Here is a 7,262-nt window from a genome sequence, read left to right as displayed (position 1 = left end):
AGAGATGCTGCCTGACCCGCTGAGCTTTTTCGTCTAGCCTGTTCCATTTTGTTGCTTTGCCTTAAATCCACGAGGAAATGCGTAGGAGAAGAGAAACACTGATCACTGTACAACACGTCTCCCAATTATCTGGGGTTTTTATTTTTGACTGCTCAGCGCATTGAATGCAAACTGACTTGCTGAGTGAATGATCAAAGATGACTGCTCTGTGCAGGCGTGCAAATTGGCTGCTTGGATGAGACACACAGAGACACCGAGCCGTTGCATTTCCTGCTCGTGCATTGATCAGGATTTGGCTAAAATACACTTGTCTTCTCAGGTAGCGTCCAAGGATTTGGGGTGACCTGTTTACACTCCAGTTCCCTGGGTTGTGGCAAATTGGCTTTGTTTATTTTAGAGAAACTGCGCGGAAACAGGCCCTTCGGCCCACCGAGTCCGTGCCGACCAGCGATCCCCGCACACTAACACTACCCTACATGCTGTCCACTGGGGAACATTTACATTTACACCAAGCCACTTAACCTGCACGTCAGGGGATATGGGGAGAAGGCAGGAACGGGGTACTGATTGGGGATGATCAGCCATGATCACGTTGAATGGACGGTTACACAAAAAAGCTGGAGAAACTCAGCGGGTGCAGCAGCATCTATGGAGCGAAGGAAATAGGCAACGTTTCGGGCCGAAACCCTTCTTCAGACTGATCGGGGGTGGGGGTGGGTGGGGACAAGAAAGGGAAAAGGAGGAGTAGCCAGAAGGCTGGGGGATGGGAGGAGACAGCAGGGGGGCTGAGGAAGGGGAGGAGACAGCAAGGACTAACAAAATTGGGAGAATTCGATGTTCATGCCCCCGGGGTGCAGACTCCCCAAACGGAATATGAGGTGCTGTTCCTCCAATTTCCGGTGCTGCTCGCTGTGGCCATGGAGGAGACCCAGGACAGAGAGGTCGGAGACGGAGTGGGAGGGGGAGTTGAAGTGCTGAGCCACCGGGAGGTCAGCTTGGTTATTGCGGACCGAGCGGAGGTGTTCGGCGAAACGATCGCCCAACCTCCGCTTGGTCTCACCGATATAGATCTGCTGACATCTAGAGCAGCGGACGCAATAGATGAGGTTGGAAGAGATGCAGGTAAACCTCTGTCGCACCTGAAACGACTGCTTGGGTCCTTGAACGGAGTCGAGGGGGGAGGTAAAGGGACAAGTGTTGCATCTCTTGCGGTTACAAGGGAAAGTGCCCGGGGAGGGGGTGGACCGAGAGGGAAGGGAAGAATTGACAAGGGAGATATGGAGGGAGCGGTCTTTGCGGAAGGCAGATATGGGGGGAGATGGGAAGATGTGGCGAGTGGTGGGGTCACGTTGGAGGTGGCGAAACTGACGGAGGATTACTGTTTGTATGTGACGGCTGGTGGGGTGAAAGGTGAGGACTAGGGGGACTCGGCCCTTGTTGCGAGTGCGGGGATGGGGAGAGAGAGCAGTGTTGCGGGGTATGGAAGAGACCCTGGTGCGGGCCTCATTTATGGTTGAGGAGGGGAACCCCCGTTCCCTGAATAGTGTCCCTTTACCTCCCCCCTCGACTCCGTTCAAGGACCCAAGCAATCGTTCCAGGTGCGACAGAGGTTTACCTGCATCTCTTCCAACCTCATCTATTGCGTCCGCTGCTCCAGATGTCAGCAGATCTATATCGGTGAGACCAAGCGGAGGTTGGGCGATCGTTTCGCCGAACACCTCCGCTCGGTCCGCAATAACCAAGCTGACCTCCCGGTGGCTGAGCACTTCAACTCCCCCTCCCACTCCTTCTCCGACCTCTCTATCCTGGGTCTCCTCCATGGCCACAGCGAGCAGCACCGGAAATTGGAGGAACAGCACCTCATATTCCGTTTGGGGAGTCTGCATCCCGGGGGCATGAACATCGAATTCTCCCAATTTTGTTAGTCCTTGCTGTCTCCTCCCCTTCCTCAGCCCCCCTGCTGTCTCCTCCCATCCCCCAGCCTTCTGGCTACTCCTCCTTTTCCCTTTCTTGTCCCCACCCACCCCCGCCCCCGATCAGTCTGAAGAAGGGTTTCGGCCCGAAACGTTGCCTATTTCCTTCGCTCCATAGATGCTGCTGCACCCGCTGAATTTCTCCAGCTTTTTTGTGTAACCTTCGATTCTCCAGCATCTGCAGTTCCCTCTTAAACATTGAATGGACGTGCTGGCTCGAAGGGCCGAATGGCCTACTCCTGCACCTATTGTCTATTGTCTATGAACCTGTACGTCTTTGGAGTGTGGGAGGAAACAGGAGATCTTGGAGAAAACCCACGCAGGTCACGGGGAGGACGTACAAACTCCGTACAGACAGCGCCCGTAGTTGGGATCGAACCCGGGACTCTGGCGCAGTAAGTGTGGGAGCTCTACCACTGTGCCATTGTGCCACCCTATGAAAGAAAGGCCTGGAGAGAGTGGATGTGGAGAGGATTTTTCCACTAGTGGGAGAGTCTAGGACTAGAGGTCACAGCCTCAGAATTAAAGGACGTTCCTTAAGGGAGGAGATGAGGAGGAATGGATGGGTGGTGAATCTGTGGAATTCATTGCCACAGACGGCCGTGGAAGCCAAGTCATTGGATATTTTTAAGGCAGAGATAGATAGATTCTTGATTAGTGCGGGTGTCAGAGGTTATGGGGAGAAGGCAGGAGAATGGGGTTAGGAGGGAGAGATAGATCATCCATGATTGAATGGCTTGGTAGACTTGATGGGCCGAATGGCCTGACTCTACTCCTATCCCTTATGACCTCATGAGTTACTCCAGCATTTTGCATCTACCTTCGTTGTGAGCCAGCATCTGCAGTTCCTTCCTAAGAGAGGCAAAGATGGTGTTGCTTGCTTTCATGGAAAGGCCTCAGCTGGGAATTTGCACTTTATTAAAGTGCCTTAATCCTTCAGAAAGAATACTCTACAGAAGAGTCATGAACTAGCAGCATATTCCTTATTTGATTCACCCTCAGTGCAACCCCATTAATATCTACGACAATGGCACCATTATTAGTCTCCCAGTTTTACAAAGAGACGCACTGTTTTGGAGTCAGAGGCTACAGACTAATTCATTCCTCTGTTCAGCTGAAAACGTGATCTATTCATGGTTTGAATTCAAAATGACAATTAATCCACAATCAAAATTTAAAACCGCTTGGAATTTGAACGATGCCTAAAAGGCTTGGAATTCCGGGGAACTGATTTGCGGGAGTTCCTGCTCTGGGATTTTAAGAGTTTATTATCTCATGAAGGGCCAAATCCTTCCAGCTTTGAGCCACAGTGAGAACCATCTTATTCTTCTTAGGCCCCCCTTCAGTCATGGCTGACCTGACCACGGATGTCTCCAATGTTGGAGGAGGCCTGTGCGTGACTTTGTTTAACGTGGGGAGACTGGTGCACAGACAGCCACCCCACGTGGGGTCCTTGACAGATCTGGGTCAGGATCCAGTGGCATGGAGTCCAAGACGACCGGAGACCCTTTTCTGCTGCAGCCTTCATCCGCCTTCCCAGCCGTTGTGACGTTAGCTCCACTAAGGTCAGCCATCGTCCTCCGCCTGTTCCACCGTTGAGGTCTTGGTTGGATCGCTCTTTGTCAGAGACCTCCCCTCGACCTTACCGCCATGGGTGGCCCTACCAGGAGCGTAGCTCCAGACGGCATCGCTCTCAGGATCTCAGGTCCACACAAGCTTCTCCACCACAACAAGGTGACAATCCATGGAGAATGTGAAAACCATAGAAACTTAGAAAACAGGTGCAAGAGTATTGGCCATTCGGCCCTTCGAGCCACCACCGACATTCAATATGGTCACGGCTGATCATCTAAAATCAGTGCCCCGTTCCTGCTTTTTGGCCCATATCCCTTGATTCCTTTAGCCCTAAGAGCTAAATCTAACTCTCTTAATCCATTCACTATCTCTGCAGTGTGTTTTGCAGTCGGCTATGCATGTACTGTTCAGAAGGGGTGGCTTTCTTCATGTCGAATGGGTTTGGTAATTTTCTGAGATGGCTCAGTCCGATGAGCCATTAATTTGCGGTTTGCTTCAGCTGTTGAAATTAAAATATATGTGTTGTCGGGCGGGGGATAGATACACATACAGGATGTAGGGAATAATGTTTAGTGCAAGGTAAAGTCTAGTAGAGTATGATGAAATACAGTTCGAAGATTTCCCATGTGGTCGATGGTAGATCAGGTAGCTAGAAACATATAAAATTATTAAAGGACTGGACAAGCTAGATGCAGGAAAAATGTTCCTAATGTTGGGCGAGTCCAGAACCAGGGGCCACAGTCTAAGAATAAAGGGGAGGTCATTTAAGACTGAGGTAAGAAAAAACTTTTTCACCCAGAGAGTTGTGAATTTATGGAATTCCCTGCCACAGAGGGCAGTGGAGGCCAAGTCACTGGATGGATTTAAGAGAGAGTTAGATAGAGCTCTAGGGGCTAGTGGAGTCAAGGAACATGGGGAGAAGGCAGGCACGGGTTATTGATTGGGGACGATCAGCCATGATCACAATGAATGGTGGTGCTGGTTCAAAGGGCCGAATGGCCTCCTCCTGCACCTATTTTCTATGTTTCTATGTTTCTATGTAGGACTGCTCCTTAGTTGGTGAGAGAATGGCTCAGTTGCCTGATAACTGATGGGAAGGCAGCACTGTTGGCGCAGCGGTAGAGTTGCTGCCTCACAGCGCCAGAGACCCGGGTTCGATCCCGACCAAGGGCGCTTGTCTGTACGGAGTTTGTCCATTCTCCCCGTGACCTGCGTGATCTCTACAGCACATGAGCTGGTCGGCAAAGATGCGGTGGGCCGAATGGCCTGTTTCCGCACTGTATCTCTAACCTAATCTGCCCCTGAATCTGGAAAGATGTGTTTCCAGCATATACAGCTTTTTATTTTTTTAATTCACATGGGAACCAAAAAATCTGCCAAGTTTAATGCTTCATCCAAAAAAACAACTCTGCGAGAGTGGCTGATTCCCATCAGTCCTGTGAGATTGGAGCCTGTCCAGTTTATCAGAGCCTAAAGCAAAGTGCTGGAGGATCTCAGCGGTTCTGGCAACATCTGTGGAGGTCAAGAATAAGGGGTAAGCCATTTAGAACGGAGACGAGGAAACACTTTTTTCTCACAGAGAGTTGTGAGTCTGTGGAATTCTCAGCCTCAGAGGGCGGTGGAGGCCGGTTCTCTGGATACTTTCAAGAGAGAGCTAGATAGGGCTCTTAATAATAGCGGAGTCAGGGGATATGGGGAGAAGGCAGGAACGGGGTACTGATTGTGGATGATCAGCCATGATCATATTGAATGGTGGTGCTGGCTCAAAGGGCCGAATGGCCTACTCCTGCACCTATTATCTATTGACTATAATGGATGGACAACATCTTGGGTCAGCACCACCAGTGCACTAGTCCCACATCCCACATTGCAGAAGTCGATTAACTGACAAACCTGTACGTCTTTGGAGTGTGGGAGGAAACCGAAGATCCCGGAGAAAACCCACGCAGGTCACGGGGAGAACGTACGAAATCCGTACAGACAGCACCCGTCGTCAGGATCGAACCCGGATCTCCGGCACTGTAAGGCAGCAACTCTACCGCTGCGCCACCGTGCCGCCCTGTAATGTTGGGATGAAGAAAAAGAATGAGAGTTGCAGCCATACATCTATGTTAAGCTTTTAATGCAGCTTTTTGTGAAGCTTTTCGCGGGCGGCACATTGGCATAGCGGTCGAGTTGCTGCCTCACGGCGCCAGAGACCCGGGTTCGATCCTGACTACGGGTGCCATCGGCACGGAGATTGTACGTTTTTCTGATGATTGCGTGGGATTACTCCGGGTGCTCTGGTTTCCTCCCGCGCTCCAAAGACGTACAGATTTGTCGGTTAATTGTGAATTGTCTCTAGTGTGTGTAGGATAGTGCTGCTGTATGGAGTGATCGCTGCTCGATGCCGACTCTGTGGGCCGAATGAATGAATGAATGAATAAGTTTATTGGCCAAGTATTCACATACAAGGAATTTGCCTTGGTGCTCCGCCCGCAAGTGACAAAGTGACATACAGTGACAGTTAGGAATGATACATAAAGCATTAAACATTAATAATAAAACATTATTGATTAAACATGTGAATTAAATTAAATATAGAAGGAACTGTTTCCGCACTGTATTTTTCATTGGTATCATTTAAAAATAAATTGGATAGGCATATGGATGAGAAGGGAATGGAGGGTTATGGTACGAGTGCAGGCAGGTGGGACTAAGGGGAAAAAAATTTGTTCGGCATGGACTTGTAGGGCCGAGATGGCCTGTTTCCGTGCTGTAATTGTTATATGGTTATATGGTTATATGTATCTCTAAATTAAACTAAACTAAATTAAAACAATCACGACCAAAAAGAAGGGTGAGATTTTTGTTTGGGCGAGATTGGTATTTGTGATACCAACATCATCATAAAACACAGACAGTGTGCTGGAGTAACTCAGCAGGACAGGTAGCATCCCTGGAGAGAAGGAATGGGTGACGTTTCGGGTGGAGACCCTTCTCCAGCCCGAGAGACAGGGGAGAGGGAGACTGGAGATTTGGAAGGGTGAGGCCCATCAGCGTTTTGTGTCTCTGAGACTGAAGAAGGGTCTCGAACCGAAACGTCACCCATTCATAGAGTCATAGGGTGATACAGTGTGGAAACAGGCCCTTCGGCCCAACTTGCCCACACCGGCCAACAATGTCCCAGCTACACTAGTTCCTCCTGCCTGCACAGAGAGTGGTGAGCCTGTGGAATTCGCTGCCTCAGAGGGCAGTGGAGGCAGGTTCTCTGGATGCTTTCAAGAGAGAGCTAGAAAGGGTTCTTAAAAATAGTGGAGTCAGGGGATATGGGGAGAAGGCAGGAACGGGGTACTGATTGGTGATGATCAGCCATGATCACATTGAATGGCGGTGCTGGCTTGAAGGGTCGAATGGCCTCTACACCTGCACCTATTGCCTATTGTCAAACCTGTCGTATCCATGTTACACAAAAATGCTGGAGAAACTCAGCAGGTGCAGCAGCATCTATGGAGCGAAGGAAATAGGCAACGTTTCGGGCCGAAACCCTTCTTCAGACTAATGGGGGGTGGTGGGGAGAAGGAAGGAAAAAGGAGGAGGAGGAGCCCGAGAGCAGAGGGGTGGGAGGAGACAGCCCGAGTGCCTAGGAAGGGGAGGAGACAGCAAGGGGTAACAAAATTGGGAGAATTCAATGTTCATGCCTGCAGGATGCAGACTCCCCAAGCGGAATATGGG

This window comes from Leucoraja erinacea, unplaced genomic scaffold (assembly GCF_028641065.1).
Source record: "Leucoraja erinacea ecotype New England unplaced genomic scaffold, Leri_hhj_1 Leri_123S, whole genome shotgun sequence".
Classification (NCBI taxonomy): Eukaryota; Metazoa; Chordata; class Chondrichthyes; order Rajiformes; family Rajidae; genus Leucoraja; species Leucoraja erinaceus.
This window is presented reverse-complemented; position numbering follows the sequence as displayed.